Genomic DNA, 27,518 nt, shown 5'->3' on the forward strand with positions numbered 1-27,518 from the left:
TTCTCGGGGTGCCTGGGTGGCTCAGTGGGTTAAAGCCTCTGCCTTCAGCTCAGGTCATGATCTCAGAGTCCTGGGATGGAGCCCCACATCGGGCTCTCTGCTCAGAAGGGAGCCTGCTTCCTCCTCTCTCTCTGCCTGCCTCTCTGCCTACTTGTGATCTCTCTCTTTCAAATAAATAAATAAAATCTTTAAAAAAAAAAACTTCTCTCTCTCCCTATACCATGAATACGTCATCAAAGCCATTCCTATAATATACATGCCAACAATTGCAGCTCTCTACTTATTGGATCACTTCTGGAAAACAATATATTTTGGCTGTTACCATCTGTATGCATGTCCATGAATATTAATGGGAAAGAATCCAATTTTTTCCTATACAAGAACAAGAAAAGTCAAAGGCCCAAGATCTGCAATATTGGAAGATACTAGAATGGAGTAAGGAAAGAGGAAATTTAAATAGGAATTCTTGTCTTTCGTATGAATGACATCCTAAATATGTATGATCCCGACCTACATTTCTACAGTGGAAGGCTGTTCCCTGAGTGAGTCACAGCAGTGCTTAACGTCCTGCAATGGGACATATGAGGTGTAGAGACACCAGAACCCCAAGCTGAGTACGTAAGTGATTAAAGCAATCATATGCAGGATGTCAGATTCAGTAGGTTTTAAGAGAGATTTTGTACCTCCATAAAGGTGCAGAAACTACTCCTTTAAGTCTTTCCATCCCGCTGAAGAAGCTCAGCTTCTTTGTGCAGCTTCTTCCCTCCCTCTATGTTGCGAGAAGAGAAGAGGAGAAATGACAAAGAAAATAATGCTTTGGGCCATTAGTGATGGAGAACCATCAAAGAATGGACGGAGAGAACATTGCCTTGGAGGTAGTAGGAAGGACTTACAGAGTCAGTTCTGATAGAGAGCAAGAGAGGGTGCGTGGGCAGACAAGATGTGGACAGCCCAAACTAGGGGAGAGGAAGTGGTTCCGAAAAGAAGCTAAGAGTGAGGGTAGCTATGGGGCGTGAAAGCAGCTTACGTCAAAGAGAAGAGGGGAATTTTGAGGAAATTTTCCAAGAGCTCTATGTACCCTTCCCAGTTTTTGAGAGAGACAAGTAACATGGACAGAGATTCATTTTGTGCTGTTGGTAGCTGATCTACTTTGCACACGATGGTGCCCCGACATTCATGGCTCTTGGCTTTATAAACATTGCACATCCTTCATTGCAGTCTTAGGAAAATCACCTTCGCCAGCATCTGGCCAGCAGGGTTTGCTGCCTCTGGCTGACTTGATGAGAACCCCGTGCAGCCTTCAGGCTGACTCATCGGACACGCGGAGCACTTTACCCTTGCTCCTTCCCCATCTTCATTAACTCTGCTTTGTGTCCCTCTTGGTATAGAAATGGCATAGTAGGTTGTAATGTCCTTGATGCCAGGAAGTGTCTCTTTTTTATCTTTACGCTTTGTGTTTTATCAGGTGGGAAACCTGGGACATGATGAGATATTCAGTTAACTAATCAACCAATTAATTCTAGGCTACATGTGAACGTTTGCTAAATGAGACAGTTAAAAGGTATGAAGACAAAGCCAAGGAGCTTCGTTTTTTTTTTTTGTTTTGTTTTGTTTTTGGTGGCATTTCTACGGTTACCACTTTCTGGTAATCTCATCAACTATTCTGATTATCTCATCAACTATTCTGATTCTGCAATATATGTGGAATTGAAGAACTAGCATGTACAGGTGTTCACTGATGTCTTAATTGCTACCACTGTCCTTACTGACCTTACCAAAGTAGTCCCATTTTAGCATTATATTGAGAATTCAGTGGCTATTACTACTTTTTTTTTTAAAGATTTTATTTATTTGACACACATACAAACAGAGAGAGCTAGAGAGGGAATACAAGCAGGGGGAGTGGAAGAGGGAGAGGGAGAGGCAGGCGGGGCTTGGTCCCAGGCGGGACTTGATCCCAGGACTCTGGGATCATGACCGAAGCTGAAGGCAGATGCTTAACAACTGAGCCACCCAGGCCCCACTGGCTATTACTACGTTTTAACACCGCCGGACATCTCACTAACTTAAAACACTATTCTACCAGGAAGTCGTTTTATAAGTAGCATTAATAACACATGTTCTTCCACCATTCTTGTCTAAAACTTAACTAAAAAATAAGCCATTTTTAATTCTCATCATTTTATGAAGGGGCCTGTGAAATCGTAGCTAGGTTCCCACACTACGTGTTTTGATTGTCTGGAAATCCTTGTTGTCTCTTAGCTATTATTCATCTATGGAAAAACCCTACCATCTGTGGATCCAAACTAGCGGTGGGCTGTGGGCAGTATATGGTACTAAGATCTCATGGCTGGGCGGGAGCGCCTGCTGAGACTCTAGAGGGAGGGCACTGTGCTCTAGTAACTGTGAGGAGTTAAAAAGGAGAACATTTGTTCTCTGACAATGAACTTACATACAACATGCATGACATAAGTTGCTGTGATATGAAATGACAAACATTTTTGTTTTTAATCTGCATCCACACACTTCTCTGTCATGCATTCCCAGACTTGCATTTTCAGCTGTGTGGTTGCTAACTGAACACACATGGCCAGATAGGTTTGTTTATGACCAAGTAAAGTGGAAGAGTCAGGTGGAGACGACAGGCACGGGCAGGACAGCGGTGAGTGGCTACGCGGCAAGTGGTAGGTCCCGTGCCCTCAGTGAGCCTCCATTTCAGAGAAAGAGCGGATGTCTACCTCTGTAGTGGGTCGGGAAGAGGAAACTGGGCTAACATGTGGAAGTGCCTAGCAGAGAGCACTCCATAACCATGCCTTTTCTTTCCATTTTGCATTTTATTTTGACCTCTGGTTCTTAGCTCACGGTAAAGCCTGCACCTTTTTGACAGTTCTGCTTCTCAGATTAAAAAACAAAAACAAAAACACAGCAAGGGCAGGTTTCCTATGATATATACCCAGCAGCTCCACATACTGTTTGCTACAAAGGCGTGAAGCCGTACACACAAGCAACAAGGAAGTAGCATTAAATATATTACTACCAAGAGCTGTTCAGATATACATATAAATACTTAGCTATTTAAAAGATACAAAGAGGGATAAATTTAAAAGAGAGGAAGTTTCTGTGGAACCAGGACATGTAACTTGAAAAGATATTGTAAGTAAGGTCTGATGAAGCAAAAATGTTATAATGTTAATTTTGGATTATGATATAATACACAAGTAAAAAAAGAAAATCTGGGAAGCATAGGAATACAAAAAGAAAAATGCATAAAACCAGCCATAAACTCATACCAGATATAAACTCTGTTAACATTAGGCTTTCCGTCCAATGTTTTTCTTCATATATAATCTATATTTTTACCTATCTTGAGCTATACTATCTATATGGCTTTGCATCTTGTTCTCTTCTCTTAGGTTATGTAATAAGCCTTTTCCGTGCTATTAAACATTTTCTGAGGAGTGTTTGGGTAGCTTAGTCGGTGGAGCATCCGACCCAATTTCAGCTCAGGTTATGGCATCAGGGGTCGTGGGACTAAGCCCTGCATCAGGCTCTGCACTCAGCATGGGGTCTGCTTGGGATTCTCTTTCTCTTCTCCTTCTGTCCCTCATCCCTCTTTCTCTCTAAAATAAATAAATAAATCTTTAAAAAAATTTTTTCTGAAATCATGGTTTTTAATGGCTGCCTGTTATCCACAAGATACATGCACAATTACTCTGAATTTGACTACTTACCTATTATTAGTCATTTGTATTAATCCAAATTTTTCACTTTTAACAGAATTTTACCTGATGAGAATGATGTCATTTTAGTTAAAAGTTAAATTTTGACCAATGTGACACAAACCTTATAGAATGGACAATGAGGAGAAAGAGTTGAAGGGGAACAGCTCAAAATAGAAAGCCAACATGGAATTATGTTATCTTTAATATGCTGTCAGAAAATATAACAATTCAATTGTACTTCTAAGTAAGTTAGAAACATCTTAAAGAAGTCAGAGAGCATTTACTTACACCAAGGAATAGATAGGAATTAAACAGTGAAGAAGGCTATGTTCTTTCCCAAACACTGATGAATGTGAGACTTGAACTGATTCTTGCTGTCATACTTGGTCTCTGGAAAGTGTCCTCTGTAATAACAAGATGCCGTATTTAACAAACACCAAATGGCAGAATGACATCTGGGTAATAAAACAGATAAGGAGGCCATCTTGTGCACAAGTTGAGCTCAAGTGAACTCTGGCATGACCATCAAAGAGTGTGAGGAGAGTAGGCGGGGGGGGGGGGAAGGGCAGAGGAAGGATATCTTCCGTTCCAAACCATATCGTTTCATCTAACTGAGTCTTTCCTGGTCCGTCGTCTTCTCCAGTCTCCCTTCATCACAAACTCTACACGCTGTATAGGTGTGCATACACTGTCCGTTCAGAAACTCAACTAAGTCATAACAGGACAAGGACACTTGGAAGGACAAATTCAGTATTCATGATTGTCACACCTCCTTCAGCTCTTTTGTGAAACACTGGACAGTCTCTTCTGGTGTAGAACCAAAAGGTTGAGAAGACTGTATTGGGTGTGGTAAAATAGCACCTCATTTGACTTCCTGAGGCCCAGCAACTAATCTGTCCTTGAGGCAGGGGTTCTCGTCCCTTATCTTCCCAATCTTCTATTCACCAGTCTTACAGCAGGCAGGTCAGGCTCTCCTACACCCTTATTTTTAATATTTATTTATTTATTTATTTTGAGAGAGAGAAACAGAGACAGAGAGCATGAGAGGCAGGAGAGAGAATCTCAAACAGACTCGCCTGACGTGGGGCCTCAGTCTCATGACCACGAGATCACAACCTGAGCCAAAACCAAGTGTCAGATGCTTATGTGACTGTGCCACTTTGGCACCTCTCTGGTTCCCTTTGGATTAATAACTTAAGTGTAAGCTACACTCCTTTGTAGGATCCCTTGGTTTCTGGTTGAATCTACTGTCTTGAATAGCCACCTCCTCCATCCATGAAGGAGGCCTCTGGCTCCTTTCTGTGAGGAAGGAACATGTGCAAAGAGATAGGGAGAGAACTGTCCTGGCACAAGATCTATATGTCCTTAGCTCATTTTAGACAAAATCAGATGCACTTGCCACACTTTACCAGGGCGGAAAATGGCAGGAGAGTTTGAGCTGCTCAAACACTTCTTGCTATTTCCTTGGAGTTGAGGGAGCAGAGGATATGGGAAACAGTATGGAGAAGCCAGTGCCCCTGGAACATCCAGAAACATGGAGATCTCCTTCCAGGAAAGTCCACTTTCCATAGGCAAGACTGCACAGCCCTGTATCAACCCCAAGATCCACAACCATGCATTAGTGTCCCCTCTCTCCATAACACATCTCAGGAGCTCAGAACCTGATCCACTGGTTCTTTGTCTAGCCTTTTAGTTATAACAAAATGCACTTTCAGAGTTCGTTCTCTTCTCCAGGCTTTCCTCCCTATACCATATCTTTTTATTTAGACAAAAATCCCATTTTGTGGATTCACAGAACATGTTTACATGTGAAAGACAAGCTCAAGGGGAGTCTGGTACATTTACAACTCTTGAAGAGAAGTATTTATGGCTTAGCAGGAATAATAATGTATTGCATATTTAATGAGTCCTTAGCTAGATGCCAGAAATTCTAAGTGCCTTAAATCTTATATGCTTACTATATGTTATATAACTGACTTATCCCAGTATTTCCAACATATCAAGATTCCTTCTAACCCAACCTATTCCCATTTCATAGAAGAGAAAGTTGAGGATCACACAGAATACATCATGGAGTCAGGACTCAAGACCAAAGCCACGCAACCCCAACATCCATGCTCTGGCCCCTATTCCATATGGTTTCTTGCTCTGGATAACTCTCCCATTGCTGTCTCTGGCACTTCCCTGTCGGGGAGGGTGGCATTTTCTGACATCCTGCAGATATTGTGAGGACGTAGCCACCTCACAATATGATACTTTAGTCCCAATAATTCGGCAGCTCTGAAATGATTGTTTATCAGCCTGGCTAGACTAAATCTCCATGCTGGTCCCCTTTTTTAAGTGGGCGTGGGAAGGGAAAACTATAGAACCCTCTTTTGACTGCCATCCTAAAAAGTAAAATGGCATTTTGAGTAGTCTCCCCATATGCCTAGCCTTTGTCGCAGGAATGAAAGGTGCTATTTCCATCGAAAACCTTCTTTCATCTCACGGCCCCATGTCCAGATCGGCTAATATGCACCGTGAAAGCCACGGCCTTTGGCTGGACCACAGGATGCTGCAAGCTCCTCTTACAGCCCTCACTGCCTTTCTCCCTAGTTGTGAGTTCTCACTGCTCCCAGGGCACCTGCCATCCCTCCCACTCCGCCGGTCCCACCTCCACCCTGGCAGCGCCAACCACCTCAAGGACCACTTCCTCCTTGGCACCTCCCAGGTCCCCGGGCACCCTTATCAGCCCTCACGCAGCACCCTCTTCAGTCATACTCATTTCACCAGCTCGCCACTTTGTAAGTCATCGGAAGCCCATTTTAAATTCATGGATTGCACGTCTCCCCATCTCCCCAGCCAGAAAGTAAGGTCAGCGGGGATCAACATTACAGTCTTCAGATAATGCAGGTGTTAACTGCAAGGATGCTGATTCAGGAAACAGATTATTTGGTGCCTGGCACAAGCGAGCATCTATATATTATAACTTCCATACTAATCTCGGTAATTCTTTTTTTTTTTTTTAAGATTTTATTTATTTATTTGACAGAGAGAAAGATCACAAGTAGGCAGAGAAGCAGGCAGAGAAAGAGGGGGAAGCAGGCTCCCTGCTGAGAAGAGAGCCCAATGTGAGGCTCGATCCCAGGACCCTGAGATCATGACCTGAGCTGAAGGCAGCGGCTTAACCCACGGAGCCACCCAGGCGCCCCTAATCTCGGTAATTCTTATTTGGGGTGTTTTCATTCTTTAAAAATATGGGCACATGCTTAAAAGGTATCGAACTATGACAACCCTGGTACAATTGGGCATGAATTAAGATAAGAAGCCAGAGAAGACTAGTTCACTTTAAAGCAGTGATTCTCAACTGGGGATAAATATCTGGAGATATTTTTGGTTGTCACAACTTGGGAGGTCAGGGATCTAGGGGACAGAGACCAGGAAGACTATTAAACATCGTAAAATGCACAAGAGAAACCACCCCACCCCGCCCCACCCAACAAGGACATATCCATCTCAGGATGTCAGGAGTGCTGAGGTTGAGGAACCCTCATTCAGAAAGAAGAGGGTTATCCCAAGCATTGCCCAATTTGGGGGGCAGTTCATTGTCCTGATGCAGAGAATGTTGATTTTATTTTTAAGGTTGGCATCTCAATCACTTTAGCTAAATATACTGACGTGCAGCTTGTTTCATCTTTACGTGCAAAATGACAAGCTCAGCTTTTAAAATTATTTTTAATAATGTTTTTGGATGCGGGACAAATCAGTTCTCCAATTCTTCAGTATAATCCTCGGGTTAGAAGCGTCCTTAGAAATGATCTGGTTCGGGGTGCCTGGGTGGCTCAGTGGGTTAAAGCCTCTGCTTTCCGCTCAGGTCATGATCCCAGGGTCCTGAGATCAAGCCCTGCATCGGGATCTCTGCTCAGGGGGGAGCCTGCTTCTCCCCCCCTCTCTCTGCCTGCCTCTCTGCCTACTTGTGATCTCTGTCTGTCAAATAAATAAATAAAGTCTTAAAGAAAGAAAGAAAGAAAGGATGGATCTGGTTCAACCCATTTACTTTGCACATGAAGAAAGTGAGGCCCACACTGTTCACGTGGCCATTTCTAATGGAAGAGGCAGGACCAGATCTGAAGTCCCCTGACCCATATTCCAGGGCTCTTTGCAGTATCACAGGACGCAGCCATCATGTAAATGAGGAGCAAATTCTTCTTCGGGAGATTATTTCTTTCTGAGCACAGATTTTAGACTCTCTGTATCCAGAGACTGTGCTCTATTAACTCGATTCACTAATCTTAAGTCAGAAAATAATGGCCAGAGTAATAGATGCTGAAACATTTGTCCTCTGAAGAAACAAGATCAAACACTAAAATTCCTTTTTGGAAATGAAAATTCTAAAACCATCTGGCATTTTTGACTTTTAAACTCATTTAGGTAATACATTTCAGAATATTATCTGGTTTGCTTCAGGGAATTATGTTTTAAGCCTTTACCTTTGTTAGATATCAGTGAATATTTTCTTGGTAAATAGATTACGAGTATGAGCATTGAGATAAGGAAATCTTAATAAAAATATTTCAAGAATAACCTTGAAATTTTGTGTCCTATGTAATTAACTCTGGTTTTCAATTCATTGCCAAGGGACTTACTGGAATGAAGAGGTTAATTAACTTATTTATAATCATGCAGTATATTATTGGTAAAGAAAGGATTAAAGTACTTATTCTTTCTGTTTCAGTTTGATTTGTTTTGTTTTGTTTAGCAAAATAAACTGCCCTTAAATGACGCATTCGTTGGAATCCCCAGTTTGTTATTCAGCCTACCTCTTGTCAGAGGGGTGAGAGCTTCTGAGCTCTCAGACAAATGCGAAAGAAAATGAGTAATAAAAGTTGATGTCACTAATTTCTTAATACTAGCTATTGAGCTAAGTTAATTGAAATATTTATGATGTGAAGGTTACAGATCAAGTTATCCCTTTCCTCCCCACCATTTGTATTTAAACTTGTGCATTTGTCCCAAAGAAGGCTCAGTGGAAATGCGTGGAGAGATTAGCTTCAATCGAACCCTTCGACTCAAGGAAAAACACAAAACAAGGCTCTGCTCATCAAGGAAAATGTCACTAGTTCCTATTTTGGTTCAAAATAAGGAACAGAAAGGAGGGCGAGCAGACTGGAACTTCTTGCAATGACTCGGCTGGGATTTAGAACAGAAGGAGGAAGTTACTTTCCAGAAGTTATGCTTGAAGTATAAAGAAATGTGTCGCTGGCATATGAATACCAGACAGGCTGACAGCACTCGTAGAGGTAGAAACGATGTACAGAATAAATAGCCACTAAATGTAGTGACAACTTTGAGTGACAGATGAAGAATAAAAATGAACAGTTTTTCTGATAACATGTCAGGAGACAAATGCCTCCTTCCTCCAGAAGAAAAAGATATGTACACTTGTGAGTGCAGACAGCCTTCCATCTGGTGAACTCTTTTGCCCTTGCAGAGTTATAATTTGGGCCCCAAAATGGAGCAGTCCCTTTGTAGAAATTGTTACCTTTTCATTTCATTGAAGGTTTACAGCAGTTTATTCTGACTGTTTCTGCTCAGTTTTAACAATGTGTTTTATACTAACATTGTCCTGTCTGCTGCGTAATAAGAAACCCAAGAATAGGCCAGGCATTTTATCTTCTGTAGACGAAAGGCCATCGTAAGTTCAAACGTTCTACTCGGAGCCAATTGGTATGAGTTCTTATACCAAAGATCTGTAACGTTTTAGAAGTCATCTGCTTATAAAATCATAAGACCACAGATTTTTGTATCAATTTAACTTTGTCAAAAGTAAGTCAAGACGATGTTATAGAAAAAACTTAGAAATTATATAGTACCTGTCTATGTCCAGCAATCAATAAAGTCTTGCCTTTGCCAGCAAAAGAAACTTGAATAAATATTATTTAAACTTCCCCCAAGAAATTTCTGGTGTGGATCAAAGAGCAGAAAAGAAAATAATGGGCCCGTACCTCAGACTACCATGTTTGTAGGTCCCTGGGATAATGGAAATCCTGTGGTGACAGCCTCTCACCACGATGGCGGGTGTCTTCGAAGATACATTCCTATAAAGGTCCCTCTGAGCTTGGGGAAGAAAATGTTAATTCGATAATATGATGTACTGTGATCACTTTTAATCATCCTATGCTATCTGAGAAAATTCGGATCTAGTATTAGACCAATATTTGCTTTCAGCTAAGGAGAAATGGAAAATGTTTGTATATCACAAAGATCTGTGAGTCCAAACAAATGAAAGAAAGCCTATTATGGAGTTATCTCCTCAGTTATGGGAATTCTCCAGCTATACAGAAGACAGTTTTGATAAGTATCTCTCAGGGGACCTTTTCTATTTTTTTAAATAATTGATTACGGCCATATTAACATACACTGTTATTGAGGGGATTCTCACTTCTGCCAAGATATTCCAAGAAATAAGTTGAAGTGTTACTTTCATATGCTATTAAAGTGCACTATTTCTGCATTGAGGTTTCATATTATGCATCATGGCAATTACTGTTCCTCTTAGTGAAATGATCAGAAATGCACTTTGCCCAAACTTCAGTTTCAATATTGGCACAATGTCAAAACTTTTCTTTCAGAAACAACTACAACAACAACACAGCAACTGATGGTTGTTCTTTTATGTTTAATATTCGAGTTAAAAGCAAACAATGGATGGACAAGGCAGAGCCCTTGAAGAAAACTCACCTCTTTGTCCTCAAAGCTCCCCTTTCCCGTCTCATCTCCTCGGCTAGAGTGATTTCTCTTTGATCCTTCCCCAGCTCCCACCTACTCTTGTCTGCTTAGTCTTTGGAAGGACGGATTTGTTTCATGACGTTCATCCTCCTCCTGACCTCTGGGGCGCACTCACAGAGCCCACATTATGATGTCTTCAAGTCTAAAGCTCAGTGTGGATGAAATTTATTGAGCATTTCCCACAGGCTGGGCACCATGATAAGTACTCGACGGCCATCATTTCCATCAAATGTCATCATAACCCTCTGAGCTATGCTATTCCCTTTGGCCTATGAAGAAACCAGAGCTTAGAAAGGAAGAGGACATGCAGGTAGAAATTCAAAGTCTGGATTCAAACCCAGATCTACTCATTTTTGCAAGAGAAAGGATGAACTACTCTCTTCCTTCCACAAGGTAGACACTGTAAGAAGAACAAAGGGCTTGTTCAGAATGGAGTTGAGTATGTGCCAACTAGAAGTCTCTAAGGTTCCATTTGTACGACCAGTGAAGAGAGGCCTTAGGGGAAAGGGAGCCAGCCAAGTGACCCTTCTTTCAATCTCAGCAAGCATAAAGGGAAAAGAGGATGGGAAACGAAAAAGAATTCGACTTTACAAAATGTTGAGAATTACTGATTCTGCAGGGAGAGAAACATAAAATATGCTAGATACTGTTCTATGTACTTCATAAATATTTGTTCATTGACTCCTTATAATAACCTATAAAATGGATATTACTGCTATCTTCACTTAACAGATGGGAAAACTGAAATAGAAAAAAGTTGAATTCCTTGACCCAAACATGGGGTTAGTAAAGACAAAATTAAGATTTAAACCCAGGCTATTTGGCTCTAGACCAAGCACATAAGCATGGTATATGACCTCTGACAAAAAACTATTTTCTTCTTTTTTGGAGGCTTAGACCAGTGCTTCTCAACCTAGGGTCCAAGATCCCCCAGGACCCTCAAAATTTTCAAAGAGGCTCTCAGGTTCTCTTCAAGAGCTTTAAAACTTTATGTTAAGTTCTCTGCTGAAGGGAGGTTTATTCTTTGGAAAGGTTGATTGTTAAGAGCGACCTCGTGTTCAGAGGGGCCTCAGATTCAGGATCTTCCAAAAAGAGAGAAAAGAGCAGACAGGACTGGTGTGGGCAGTAGGATCTGATATACTATTCACCCCGCAGGCCCTCCTCAGTTGGTGTCCATTTCGTGAAGGCATTCCCCAGTACTCCCAACTGCATTTGCTCTCTGACCACGCGTTGTCCTGTGCATGTACCTCTTTTGTGGTCCTTCACTCGTGATGACCAGTGGTACCAAGCTCTTCATGCTGACCAACCGACTTCTCTACTGAAACTGCTCTTGGAGTGCTGGATAGACTGCTGGTCATCCCTCTCCCCTTTTATTGTAATAGAACCTCGAATTTTAGCTGCCCAGAAGATACACTGCCCAGAAGCTGAAAGACCACATTTCTCGGTCTTCGTGAATGTATGAGTGAACCCCATAGGACTGAGCTCTGGCCAAATGAGGGGTAAGCAGAAATGTTGAATGAGATTTACAGAAAGTTTCTTTTAAAATGAGAGGTCCATGGGACATACTGATAAAGGGGAGTAATGCATGTGTGGGGCCAGAATGTATGGGAGAAGCCTCTGGGCCCCCCATTCAATTTTGCTGTGAGCCTAAAACTGCACTTTAAAAGAAATGCTAACAATAAAAACTTCTTATATGAGAGGGGTGCCCATCTTTTCCTCCTCCCCTCTTGCTGTTGACACAGGTGGGATGGCAAACTTCCTGAACCCATCATGGACCATGAGGTTCCCCAGGGAAGAGAAGCCATACGCAGCAGAAGAGCAAGGGAAAAGAAGCTGAAGAGCTTCATCAGGCCTGCCCTACCGTCTCCCGCCCCCCGTCTAGACTCCTGTATATATGACAGGGAAATATACTTCTTTCTTCTTTCTTCATTTAACTGGAGGCTACCATGGATGTTCCTGCCTTAGGCACCTGGACTTGATCTTCAGTGGTGTGGAAGCATAGAGATGACATTTATTGGTTCTTCATTGAAATATGCAACATAGTCTCAAAAGGGCAGGTCCAATGGAAAAGCATATTTATTGAATGGAACCTCAAAAACCACTCAGCTCTCCACTGAGATATGCACCAAAGTTCCCTCCGGCCTTCTTGCCTACATCTAATTAAACTCATTCAAAATTCCCTAATTGGGGTTTTTTTTTTAATCTTTTTTGATTATAGGTTGCATAATAGGAAAATATTTAATTAAAATCCTTTATGAATATTCTGTATGCTCAAATATAATTTATTAGCTTTAGAATAAAAGGTGTTATTAAAGTATTGTTTTCTGTCTTTTATTGAAAACATAAGATTTGAGCTCAGATTAAATCAGCTTTGGAAAAAAGGGCTAAACTGAAAACAAGTCAGCATTTGCAAGACATTTTCTGTAAGAAAATTCTCTCTGAATCTCAAATTTGCGAGTTACAAGGAAACTTTCAGAAGACAACATATTTGTAAATTAGTGGGTAAGCCTACCTATAGACGAATCAGTACTATATTTTTTGGATTTGGGGTGACTATGAAACCTTGGGCTATTCTTTAAGCATAACTCATCAGTTGTTCCACATTTATCAATTTCCATCCTGTTAAAACACTAACCGTTGTTTTAGCATTCTTAAATAAAAATTTTATTGAACCCCGAGAGAAATCCGATGCATATTTTAGACTTCCATGTTATACAGGTTAAAAAAGAAGTAAGTCTTTATATATGTTAAATAGAGTGTAATAATTATAAAACCTCTGCATTCAAATAGAAAATGTTCATTAGTTCAGTAATATTTCTTTTGCAACTCTCACAGAATAATCTAAAAACATGTATTTTCACGTTTTAACCAGCATTGTCTAGTGTGTTTTAATCGATAATGATCATTATTCAGAATAATAGAGTCAATATCCATTGAATATTTACTATGTAGTAGGCAGCATTTGAAGAGCTTTACGTAGTTCATAAATAGAATGCTGAAATTCAAAAATAATGGCAGTCTGCTCCAAATGATACAAATAAAAAACAGAGAAGAATTTACGATTCAAATCCAAGTGACTCTGACTCAATCCAGTGCCTTTCCACAAGCATGCACTATGCTCTCTTCTGTCAATGACAGGGGACTATAATTTCATTCTTTCAGTCCTTACATTATTTTTTCAAAGACAAGTTAATCATGTTACTGCCTAAAGATTTGTCAGCCGATTTCCCAGAACCATGAGAAATTTTAACTCTTACTAGCATATGGGTAGTAGTACAGTCATTTAGTCCATGTAAGTTAGTAGAAAGCCTTGCATGACCCAAATATTGGGTTCTGCCTGATTTGACTACTTTTATATAAATGGAAAAACAATAAAGACTGTACCATCACTATCATTATTTATCTTTGACTTCTCAAGAGCCAAGGCAATTCAAAGCAAATATGATAGGCTATATCATTCTTGTATCAAGACTTTGAGATGAAAAAATTTCTCTGAAACCAAACTGTAAAATAAATGTATCGTATTGGGTTTATGGAGAAACATAACCAACATGTCTTCACTATCAGTTTTACAGCAAAAAGAAAAGTGATATAATCTGCTTGGCTTTGGGGTCATGTCTCTATGAAAGCCAACAAGGCAACAGTAAAGTGTGGTTTGGCAATAGTGATTTTTGCAGAGGTATCACAGTTAATATCTATAAATATTCGATAGGAATACAATTTTCATTTAAGAAACAGTGACACTAAATGCATAAGAGGTCAAAATACCAAGTTAACTCAGTGAAGCCATAAAATAATGAGGTCATCCAGATTTTTCCATGATGTCTATTGTCCAAATTAGCTCAGCATTTCTTTGAGTCGTAGAGTATAGCACAAAATTACACAAAGTCTGTGTATTCGATCTTCCTTTTGAGCTCAAAAACCTTCCCAGCTATTTATACATCTAAACAAACCATTCTTTGGCCGCCCGGCACCATGTTCCCTTCACATAGCTGAACACGCAGTAAAAAAATCATTATGTCTACGTGTCCATTGGTCCTTGCCAGCTCTCAGCTCCTCCCCAGGCCACAATCCCAGAGACCAGAGCTATAAAGTACAAGGACAAAGCCACCTGAATTGACCTATTTGTTGAAAGCACTCCCTCTCCCCACTTACAGCCACAGGGCCCTGAGAGTGCCCGGAATCCATCCTCCTGGACGGTTGTGCTAAGAGCTGCCTTCACCTGAGCATTTGCTCTGTGAATGAGGTCACGTGAGCAAACACAGCTGAGTTGCCGTGATGAAGAGTGTGGTCATTTTCCTCATTAACACATCACATAAAACACAGAATTACATATGGTCCCTTCTGGGGAGACGTAATTAGACATTTTAAACTCATAGTTATCATTACACATTCAAAGATCAGCAGCAGCCTTAGCCTGGATGTACTGAGGCACAAAGAGAAAGCAGAGCACAGAGAATCGCTTACCTAGTTTACATAGGTACTGAGAAGCTTAATGCTTCTAAAGCACTTGAACCGAAGACGGAAAGCATTATCTTCTTACCACGACGCTGTCAACAGACGTCCATATGGTCCCATCTTCCATTAATTGGACTTAGACGTTGTATGCAGCTGATGATTATGATAATGGGTGATGTGATTATAAAAGCCCTTCCATAGGGCATTTTGTACACAAATAAAATTGTCTTTATCCTATAGGAGAGAACATTTCTCGGCTTGAAACAATTTTTGTCATCAGTGGATTACAAACCGTGCCTTAGGCTTGTGCTGTGCAAAAATGTCTTTGAGTCTACTGCCCGTCTTAAGAGGTTTCTTTTTTAAAAAGAGAATGAAGCCTCCATTTGTACCACATGACACTATCTTATCTATTGTCTAGACTGTGTTACCAGTTCAGATCCTTTACTGTTGGGTGAATTGAGTTTAAAGGGAGATAAAACAAAGCTACAGTTACACTATGTAAGCTGATCTGGAAAAAAAAAAAAAAAAATTAACAAGCAGTTTACCTACCACGACATTGTGCCCAGTACTTGTGTTCATTTTACTTAGTTATAGAAATCGTATACAATTGATACTCAGCATGAATCTGTGAATTTTTGAATGACCTTTTTTTTTTGAGAAAACAAAGAATCAAAATTTTATGAAGCTTGCTATAGAAGTTCCAGATTATGCGGCGCCTGGATGTCTCAGTTGTTAAGCGTCTGCCTTCAGTTCAGGTCAGGATCCCAGGGTCCTGAGATCGAGCCCCATCTTGGGCTCCCTGCTCAGCAGAAAGCCTGCTTCTCCCTCTCTCACCCCATTGTTTATGTTCCCTCTCTGTCTCCCTCTTTCTGTAAAATAAATAAAATCTTTAAAAAAAAAAAAAAAAAGAAGAAGTCAGTCCCAGATTATGAAGTAAATAGAAAGGTCAAGTTTTTAGTGCTTTTTTTTTTTTAACAGTAGTAAAAAATTCTTTAACAATCAGTAAGGGAATAAAATGTACAATAGCTTATGACTTTTTCCTATTTAATTTTCCTATTAAATTTTGTATTAAAATCTGAGAAAAATTGCATTGCTTGCACATCAATTTCCGTATAAGAACTATACACCATTCAAGCTTTTTGTTGCGACCTACTATTATCGCTAAAGTATTTCTGTTTGAAAGTTCAGCATGTCGCAGCAGTTGACTTCCCCAGAGTCACAGCCATTCTAATAGGAGGTTAAGAGGTGAATTTAGGTGTCCCTTGAAACAGAGCAAATATCGATGCTGTCCCGTATATTTCAACAAGTAACTGATGTAAAACCTCTTTGACTCCTTTCCTTAGACACTTTTGAAAAGTGAAAGTCAGCCCCTTCTGAAAGGGTGATCCATTATCTTTGCGCTGTAAGCAAAAGACAGATACAGAAACCCTCACAGCTCTCCCGTCACCAGCCATCAAAAGAGAGATGAAAGATCAAGAAGATTGATATTATCTACAGCCTGTTCCGTTTTCCTCAAAATGAAAAATACACAGTAGCTCAAAATGAGAAAAGGGTAAATCCTATTACTTTCCAACGAAGTAGCACACTACAGAAAGAAATGGAAGGGCTTTTTGGTCTGTTGTTTTGTTTTTGGAAAAATATCTGCATAAATCCAGTAAGATTTTTTCAAAGAGTTGGGCAAATTTGAAAAACTCAAGTTAGCACAATAGTAAAAGATAGCAGACCTTGATATATATGTAACTATCTGAGGACAAATACTTAGATTTTTCAGTAACACTCATAACTTTGCCTACATTTTTTTTTTAAACTTCTATCAGTTAAATATTCAGAAAGGAATCATGAGGTCGGATTGGAAAGGAAAGATTAAAATTGTGGAGGTGGGGGCGCCTGGGTGGCTCAGTGGGTTAAAGCCTCTGCCTTCAGCTCCATCATGATCCCAGGGTCCTGGGATGGAGCCCCACATGGGGCTCTCTGCTCCCTGCTTCTCTGCCTGCTTCTCCCTCTCTGCTTATGATCTCTGCCTGTCAAATAAATAAATAAATAAATAAACAAATCTTAAAAAAAATTTTTAGATTTTATTAAAAAAAATAAATTAAATTGTGAAGGGAAAAAAATATCCTCATTTCTTTAAAAAAAAACCCCTTGACTTGTGTACAGTTGTGTGTGGAGTCTTCATACTGGAACTGGTTATCATTTGTCTCTCATTGCTTTTCAAAACATACCTGTAGCATCATTCTTATAAAATGTTTTCATAGCTACAGAATCTCTGTTTTGTTTTGCTTTTTTAAAGATTTTATTTATTTATTTGAAAGAGAGAGAATGAGAGAGTAGGAGACGGGGTAGGGTCAGAGGGAGAAGCAGACTCCCCGCTGAGCAGGGAGCCCGATGTGGGACTTGATCCTGGGACTCTCAGATCATGACCTGAGCTGAAGGCAGTTGCTTAACCAACTGAGCCACCCACGCACCCTCTCCATCTGTCTTATACTTCTCAACTAACTCAGCTTTATTATTTACTGTAGGTGGGTCCATAACTCATGAAATATTTCATCCTTTTTTCTTTTTTCTTTTTTTTTTAACTTTATCTCCTATTCCCAACTTTATTAAAAATCCATCCATCCAACATTGTACTTACACAGACACCCACAGCCTTGCTAACTAACTGATCCCATTGTGTTGCTGTAGAAGAGAGGTTTTAGAATTTATTAACATTCCAAATCATGCAAATGAAGATTGTTTTACTTTTGGAAGGATCAATCAGTGCAGTCCTTGTGTGTCATGTTTAATGAAAGCGAAAGCTCCAGTTCATTTAAAAATGAATAAACTGAGCTTGGGATCCTAGACTACTTCCTTACCCATCAAAACAGACCACTATGATCTGCAAATAATTCAAAATAATTCAAAAAATGACTTAATATTAAGTTTAGTTTTCTACAGTAATCCACCATCCATCATTTTATTTTCAGGTTTTTAATCTTATACAGTGTGTCCTATAGGGCTGTCACACCATTTGGATAGCAAGCAAACAGAGCTATTGTTTTGTCAAATTACTCAATTAATATTAGTACCACAGATAAAGAACCAATGGTGAAAAAGGAGCTAAACTTCAGTATCTACTGGCATACTTCTGTTACATTCACCATCAATTATTTCAGTCTTCATTAATTAGTTATATGAGACACAAACATGTGTTCTTCAAGGAGTTGGCCTCATTATAATTACATAAGTATGGCTTCATAGGGACCTATTCAGCGTATTATATGACTCACATGCAAGATAGTTTGTAATGATTCCACTCTTTATTATAACCTCACTGTATTGCTAAACCCGAATCCCATTAGTTGGGGAATGACAACGGAGTAAAGTTTTCTCAATATAAGATAGATCACTTTGGGGACAAAGAGAAATAAAAGAATCCTGGGAGAAAGTTCAGGATAAAAGAGCATCAAGCGTGATCATTTTTCATCTGCTCTAATGGCTTCGTTATAAATTTAGCTGGACACTAACAAACTTTGAAACCTGACGGCAGGTAATTTTTATTCAGCCCTCAGTGATAAGCTGGAGTCATCGCTCTTTTTCACTTTATTAAGTATACCCAGATGTAGGTAAATGACTTTTTAACTTATCCAAGCACCCTTTAAGCTCTCAAATAAACAAACAAACAAATCATAGGTCTTGCTCCATTTTAGAATCATTACATTTTAAGTGTTACCAGTTAATAGAAAAGGCAATTGGTATTTTTTAATGGGGGTGGGTGCTCTTTAAGAAAATAAGACTTGTCTAGGTATTTCTCAAGTCACTCTGTGTAATCTAGAGTCTACTCACGACTTGTATTTAGAGCACTGTCACAGTCAAAATCACAATGGTCCAGGCTATACCATGACATTTAATGTCTTCCTGCACCAAAGGGAATGAAACTTTATCTCGGAGGCTAGGCTGTAAATGATATCAGCCTTCCTGACTTGGGATACAGCTCTACTGAATTGTTCTCTCTGTTGAGTATGACGCACACCGAAGGATAAAATTGATTGGTAGCTTACAGGAGGGAGTTGTACATTTCAGGTTGCTTCACCAAACCTCGGAAATTCTCTCTGGAAGTCAAATCCCCTTTCATAGCCTAGGCTACCAATGATTAGCTAGAAGATTAAGATGTTAGTAAGTTGATCCTAGAAGACCAATTAAAATGGTATTTATTTTTCCTTTTTTGTCCGTGAAACCAAAAGATAAAAATGGCTCATTTTGGACTCTCTCTCCACAGAAAGATTCATTACGTTCTCAGTTTATTTTAAATATTTTAAGGTGGTACCCAAAGATACTATTATGTGTACTATATACATATCAGATAATCCACATAAAACAATACCCATGTAACCATGTTAAAAACACACTGCATTTTGTCCCCAAAGAGCAAAAGAGAACAACATCCAAACTTTTTAGCAGATTTTACAACTCCCTACATGTTTTGGCTTTTGTCTTTGCAGGTTTGTGCTTTATTTCATGTTTTATTCCTCCTTACATAAAATCCAGCCCATTGCTATCTCATTCCTGCAGCCGTATGTAACCCTCTTTTCACCGTTCCCTCTTAGAGACGGAACAGTCACCTTTCTTCTCTTTGAATGGTGGGAGTTCTCCTGGAACTCAGCTTAAGTACCTTCCCGTTGGGCCCTTCTTCCAATAATCTATCATAAGTGGGAACCTTCCTTGTTAGCTTTCATTTCAGCCTCTTGTTCGTGTCTTTCTTAACACTTACCGTCCCATGGCCCTTTCCCACTTATATGCCCTTCATCTGATCACATGCTCAACAGGAAAGGAATCAAAATGTCTTGTTCTATACCATATCACGGGTACCTATCACTGCCCAGGCCCTTGGAAAATTCGTAATAAACATTCCTTCAGTGATGCCGGAAAGCAGGTCATACGAGGAAAACTACCTTTTCCTTTATGTTGAGATGCAACTTCTTTTTTAACTCGAACGCTGACTGGTAAATGGAGGCCTCTTTTACAACCATAAACACCAAAGTCATTCTGAAGTAGTTCATTTCATAAAGTTAGTATAAACTGTTTCAGGGACTCCTTATCACCAATGAAATGAAGTTTGAGTTCCTGAGACCAGCACAGAAGGCCTCCAGAACCAGCCTCTGCAGCCCTGCCCTGGGCTATGCCCTTCATCCCCTGCTCCCCTCGTCTTGCGCTGACAACTGCAGGTGGGGCCAAGCCCTCTGCCTGGGACACAGTGGGCACTGCACACATGTTTGATGAATCAACTCCTGGCAGCTCGCTGCACACACCTGCCTGTTTTGGTGGCGTCAGCTGACCTGGGGAACTAGTCAGAGACCAGGTCTAAAAAGATCTCCATATGGCATGTTAGGGATTAAAGTCTTTATAGCAATGAGAAGCTGGAGGGGCTCTGTGCAAGGCAGTGACCTCAGGGGAGGACTGCTCAGAGGAGAGTGCTACGTGCATCCCTCCCCTGTCAGCCTGACTTCCCATGTCTCTGTGTGATCAGCTCTGAGGGCGACTTCGCCCACCATGAGGGTCAGGAGCAGACTCTGGAAAAGATTTCTAGTTGGCAGTTTCCCCTTGAGTTACATCTTGGACACTTTCAGTTCTGTCTTTTATGGAGCACATAAGTTTTGAGTAACTTCCAAAGCCACCCAAGTAAAAATAAATCAAGAAGATTGTGTTTTACACTCCACTTCCCTGCGTGTCCTGAGGCAGGAAAAAAGCAAGCTCGGGGGTCTGTATCTTTCCAAGTCGTTTGTCTGGGGAGCACCCCTGAACTCTCAGGGCTTTTCATTAAGTTATATTTTCCAAAGTAAAATAAACATAGGAACAAACAAAAAAAAACCTCCCCTTTGGGGTACAAGTAGTTCTAAACTTTATGTCCTTTGTTGAAGTTTGTCTACTGATCGCATGTTTGCCAACGTTCGTGTTGGTAATAGTTACATGTATTTGAATAAGAAATGCCAGGGTAAATTTTATTATCATCATCAAAGAACTCAGGAAAAAACTTTTTTCTAAGAGTCTTTTGATAATTTCTTGATAATAAATATGCACTAAATTAATCGTGGATTGCTTATTTCCTGTGTGGTAAGGAGAGTTACCTGATGTCTGGGCTGCTTTTTCAATAGCTTAGGTATTAAAACTTCTTTGCGACCGAGTGTCAGCTGAGATCAGTTTTGCTTATTTGTCACAAATATCTCAAGCTAACTTGACAGCGTAAACACAGCATATAAAAAAGAGGAAGGCACATGGTTCTTTAGAGATACGAGGCAGCTATGCAGTGGTGATGCATTACATTTCTTTTTTTTTTTTTTAATAAATTCCTACAACTTTCATAAAATCTGCATTAAAAATCAGAGCTTTCCCAAACTTCATGAAATAATCTGCAGGTGTGGGGGTGTCGATATCCTCCAAGCCAAGGAGAACAAAGTTACCATCCAAACAGGTTCCATTTTGGAATGCTCTAACATCCGGGCATCCAGGCGGACACAGTCTGGGTACACCTCAGCTCTGCACACTCAGTGCTCTGAAGCGGACCAGCATGAACGAGAGCTAGAGGCAATCAGGAGTTTGCAGGAGCAGGCCAGGCACCATCTGGGCTCTGTAGGAGGACTGGTGGGGGAAAAGGAACATGAAGGCATATGCTACGAAAGTACAGATTGTAAAGAAGGGTGGCACCCTTGTTTTGCAGACAAGTTACTACATTTATGTTGCAAAACAGCCCTCTAAGCTTTGGGAGAAAGGAAACACTGTGGTTTCAGGTTAGCCGCGTTGCAATACTCTATTAACACCCAGGGATGGGGATGGGAGAGGGAGCGTGCATCTATTCTAGCCCAGGAGGTATAAATAAGTCTTCAGGGGTGTAAATCTCTTACCGTTGAGTAAAAACTCATCGGGGAGGAGCCATGTCTAAAATGCCTCCTGCATTCCCCGCAGAAATGCGATGCTGGGCATGGGAAGGGGCAGAAGCACTGTGTTTGGGACTCAACATCTGGGTTTAATTACCCTCTGTGTTTTCCTAAGAAAGTCAACCTCTCAGCCTAACTTCTCATCTGCAGAAGAGAAAAGGAAGGGGTGGTGGTGGGGGTGGGGAGCACTTAATGCCAACCCAGCCTGGTTGGGTTTTTTTGTTTTTTTGTTTTTTTTAATCAGAATCCATAGATGAATGTATGTGAAGATGGTGCATAAGCTGGAGAAAGCTGCTGATGTTACACCTGGAGCACAAGAGCTGCAAATACTTGTTGATACACTGGTTTCTTGATTGGGATTTATTCATGACTCATCTATGGAAGGATTCCTTTCCATTTACTTCAGAGTTGCATAACCTCAGCACTATTGACTTTTTGAACTAGATGATTCCTCGCTGAGGGGGGAGGAACAAGAATGGGAGGGTTGCCTGTGCTGATTCCCAAAGTTTACAAATGGAACATCCTACTACGTCTACCCTTTAGATGCCAGTAGCAAACTGTCTGCCCCACCCCCACCCCCACCCCCACCAGGAGTTGGGACAACACAAAATGTCTCCAGTCATGGCCGAATGTCTTCGGGAATAAGGGCGGGAGGGCAAAATTGTCCTCCAGTTGAGAACCACTGATTTAATTGAGAGACAAAAATCTGAAAAAAGCCCTGTGAGTTTTGTTTGATCTACCCCCGACCATTAATGATAGCCAGTGGTAGTTATCTGTGATAACTCTACAGAAGGCACTCTGTTAAACTATTTACCTCTATTAACTCATTTAATCCTAGAACAATGAGGTGGTTCAAACAATCTTCACTTTATAGATGAAGAAATTGAGGCTTAAAGGGTTTAGGTGATTTGCCCAGGTTCAAAGTTATGTAAAGGACAGCTTTGTGTCTGGATCCTGCTCTGTAGGATTCCAGAGTCTTTGCTCTTAACCATTCCTGCTATGCTTTCTCACAAGAGATAAGATGATCAAAACAGCCTCACTCTCTGCCAAACATTTGACAACACTTGCTGGGGGGAACCTGACTCTAGACCTCGGTAGGATTAAGCATGCAGCCAGCTAAGGGCTATCGCTACTTGGTAAGTATTATTCACATGAGCCACAGAACTAGGCAAGGCAAGAAAAAATCAGGCACGTCTGAAGGAGGAGTGGCAGCAAGTTCTAACATATTCATGCTTAATCATGTAATTCCATAGAAATGAGTTTTTTGTGAGAAAATTATATTTCTTTGTAAATACTTAAAGTTTTTACTTTCGTGCCATAGAAAGAGATGAAGCTGTCCAAAAGGAGGCAACATTGGTAAGGATAAGCTAACTAAAATACATCCTGCTTGATAGATATGAGTGCCCAAAGCTTTTCTATGGGATCAATAAGCTCAGGGAAAATTCTATTACTCATTAAGCACCTTTTGCCAGGTGCTTAACAGAAAGTTCACAACCAGGGACTTAATATCTGGAATCCAAACTTTTTCAAAATACAGAAGCTGCCGCATTATTATTCCCAACTTCTGGACCCAAACATGTAGGTAAGGTAAGCAATATGTGTCAAGTCACAGAAGTCAAGAGAGGGCAAAAGAAAACTTTAATTACAGAATGATGTACACCTCGGATCATCCCACATGTCCTGTCAATCATTAATGTGCATGGAAAGAGTAACCCGGGGAGCTGAGGTATTCGGTGTCTCAAGAGATCCAACACCAGTGGAGGTCCTTTGTAGCTGACCATGGACAAGATCACAACTGCTAATTCACAACAAGGAAGGCTGATTTCATTTCCCTCTGACTTCCACCCCAAAACCAACCAGAATTCCCAACTTCTGCCATTTGATACACAAATGACTTTCCTCGAGTAATCATCTTGACTCTTAATAATGGGAGAAGCATTTCTTTCTACCAATAGTAACACGTGGTGTTCCCACCAGGGGCAGAGGACCTGGCACATAACCCACCAGAGCTTTAGTTTGAGCACAGCCATGCAGGACACGGTTACCATCTTTTTCTCAGCTTCCGCACTCAGCCTCCCGTTGTCCAGTGGGTACACACCGCACTGCATCCCTCGTACCTTGAGAGGGTGTTTGGGGAAGCGCCTGACCCTGTGCCTGCTCCCCAGAAGACATTCTATATGTGGTAGTTTTATTGAACTGTGTGGTCCAACATTGGACCACCAATCACTTGGTCTGTGATTCAGACCAAGCCTCAGGGGCTAAGTCAGGACTTTGTCCCTTACAAAGGATGGAATCCAACCCCATTTGCTTAGGGAAAACAGAGAAGGTATTATCTTCCCTACATGAAAAACTTCAGGCATGAGCAGAACTAATTACACTGGGATTCTGGGACCCTCCCAAACCAATAACACAGCCCTTGTAAGTTACAAAGAACTGTCTACTGTGTTGTTTAAAAAAAATTTTTTTTTTTAAATTTTGAACCTTAAGAGATAGGCAAGACAGGTGTTCTCTCCATTTTCTGGATGCTAATTAAATGATGTCCTCAAGGTCTCTCAGCTAGTAAGTTCCAAGGCTAGTTACCAATTGACCCCAGGAATCCTGAGTCCTAAACAGTACATTTCCCGATATAGCATATAGCACCAGGCAAGAGCCTTATCCTTAAGACACCCAATTAATAGTGAAAAGGGACAAAAAGAAACTGATGTCCTTAAAAGCCCTTTTTTGTGAAGAATTATTTTGGGTTTTAATACTACTACTTCATTTTCTTTTTTTATAAAAAGATTTTATTTATTTCAGAGAGAGAGAAAGAGGGAGCCTGGAAGGGGGGCACTGGTGGGGAGTGAGAGAGAGGGACAGGGAGAGGGAGAAGGAATCTTAGACTCCACGCTGAGCGCAGAGTCCAACAAGAGGCTAAGATTATGACCTGAGCCAAAACCAAGAGTTGGATGCTTAACTGACTGAGCCATCCAGGCACCCCTGCTTTATTCTCATAAAAAGAATTCTATAGGACTGTTTTCTGGAACTTCTAGTAAGAGTATGTGCAAAGGAGAATTTGATGCTTTATTTTGTCCCAGCCATAGTAAACAGAAAAATGGACTAAGGACCATGTCATTATGACCAGTATATTACCATCACATGCTATCACCAGCACTAATCACAGGTATCTTAGCTAGGCCCTGTGTGTCTCAAAAGCAAGAACTCCATTTTGCTCACCATCATATCCCTGATAGTAAGCATAATTTGGTTGAATTAATGGACAAAAAGTCTGAATGAGTCATAAAATCTGAAGAATGAGTAGAGAAAAAAAATGGAACTCTGGAGACTTTTAGGAGGGTTATGCCCTTAGATATTATTCTTTTTGAAAATGCAAAGAAAATGAATTATCTCTTGAAATTCTGATTGAATATAAATGAAAATGACTAATTGACGAAGGATGATGGTGGAGCTGAACGAAGTTTCAATAGAATTAACACGGAAAGGTATTGCTCTGTCACCTGTGCTGTGGATCCCATCTCCCCGCCCCCATCTTTGATGGCTTTCTGCCATCAAATATCCACTCTTCACTTGGAGGTTTACTCAACAAAAAATTATAGTCGTCAGCCCCAGTAATAAAACAATCCCGTGTCCTCCATGTGTCCCCCTATAAATAACTCCTGCTGCTCTTCCTCCCTCTCAGAACCCAAAGTCTGAACTCGTGATCTCCTCACTCTTTGTCCCTCATTCATTTTTCATACTGACTCAGTTTTCACCACCTCTATTCTGCTCAACTTGTCCTGATACCATATACCAATTTCAGATTCTGAAGCATTCTTTTTATTCCTTATCTTACTTGACCTCTCTCTGGCATCTGACATTATAAACTAGTCCTTCCTTAAAACTCTCCCCTCTGAAGGCCACATTCTCTAGATTTTCCCTGTTTACTCTTTCCTCACATAGATTAGCTCCCTCACTACCACCCTTCCTCCTAAATGCTATTATTCCCCCAAGTTCCATTGTCAACAACTTTTTCTATCTACATACTTTTTTTTTTTTTTTTTTTTTTGGGCAAATCTTATCTATACTTCAGCCTTCAATGACTCTCAAGGATTTAGTGTCTCCCAAATCATAGTCTCCACATTCCTGAGCTTTAGATCAATAAATCCAGCAACAATTCCGCTGCCCACAGGCGTTACAATTTCAACATGTCCCAAATCAACTGTACTGGATCAAATCCCACCAACTTTCACCTCACTTAACGCCTGTCCCCATGAAGACCAGTATTATCCACTCCATTGCCCAAGTTGGAAAACTTTATCATTCCATAGAGTTCTGCCAAATCCTCTCTCCACTTTCTAAACATTTCCTGTATTTGGCCCATTTTTCCCACGCTCACTGCCACTCTCAAACTCTTTCTCCTAGTTGTTATGAAAAAATTCCTTACTCGGTCTGTGTGTAATCCTACTGCTCACCTGCCCCTGTTTCCCTATCACCACCACAGAGTCATCTCTTAAGTAGCTGTCAAAGTCCATTCCAAAAACCACATCTGATCAAGATATTTCTGTGCCTAAAATGTTTTGATGGTTCCCCATTGTCTTCAGGATGAAATTGTAACTCCCCACCACGTCTCTGTTACAAGGCCTTTCATTGTCTGCCTCCAGACCACTTGTCCTGCCTCACCTCACAGACACTTACTTTATCTCTGTATATATAGCTTTAAGACAAAACAGGCCTTTGTAGGCACCTACTGAATGAGTAAATGAATGAACGAATTCTGGGAAAGCTGTCTTTAGATCTGAAGAAATGTTATAGAGCTTCTTTTTATCTTCAACAAATAATAATTTTTATATAAAAATTAATTCCATCTCTCCTTTGTTTTGAAGCTTAACATGTATCATCCAAAAAGTAAGATCTTAAATTTGCTACTCTTTTTAGGAAATACATCTTCTAAAGAGAGCATTTGATGAGGTATTTTAGAACACCCTCCCAAATATATGTGGAGTTCCTGAACTTATAGAAGAGCTATGTTCCAAAAATTCTTTTATAACTTGGTTCTGTGAAGTTTGGAATGCGTTTTCTCATAGAAACAATGTTTTATATATTTTATTTAATTTAGCCTTAAACTATTTTAAAAATGATTTAAGTAGTACATAATAAAATACACATGTCATAAGCTTTTAAAATAATGAAAGAAGGCCTTAGCAATATATATGGCCTATGGAAAATATAATTATATTATAAATCCCATAAATCTACACTATCCCAAAACCAAGTAGAAATTTAACTGAGAATTGTATCAGCAAATGCAGTATAAAACAGAGAAAATAATGAGGGCTTCTTCTTTTTTACCTCGTTTTTACTTTTTTAAGCCTCTTTTTTGCTTCTCATTGTCTAATCAAATGGCATATACTAATTCAGCAAGAGAGGTTTTTTTGTTTGTTTTTTTTTGGTACTAAACTCTAAGAAGAAATTTTTGACAAAGAATCTTATATAAGGAATGTTTAATAACCAATAGGCAGAGATGGTTTAATAGAAGAGCAAAGATATCATGCATGTGACCCGGTCTCAGAGCAACCAGGGATAAAACTGATGACATTTGATTATGTTCCAGAGAAGACATTTCTATAAGTAATTCTGATGCTCTAACTTGATATGGAGTCAACACTAGTCATAACCAATACATATC

This window comes from Mustela nigripes, chromosome 6, assembly GCF_022355385.1.
Source record: "Mustela nigripes isolate SB6536 chromosome 6, MUSNIG.SB6536, whole genome shotgun sequence".
Taxonomy (NCBI): domain Eukaryota; kingdom Metazoa; phylum Chordata; class Mammalia; order Carnivora; family Mustelidae; genus Mustela; species Mustela nigripes.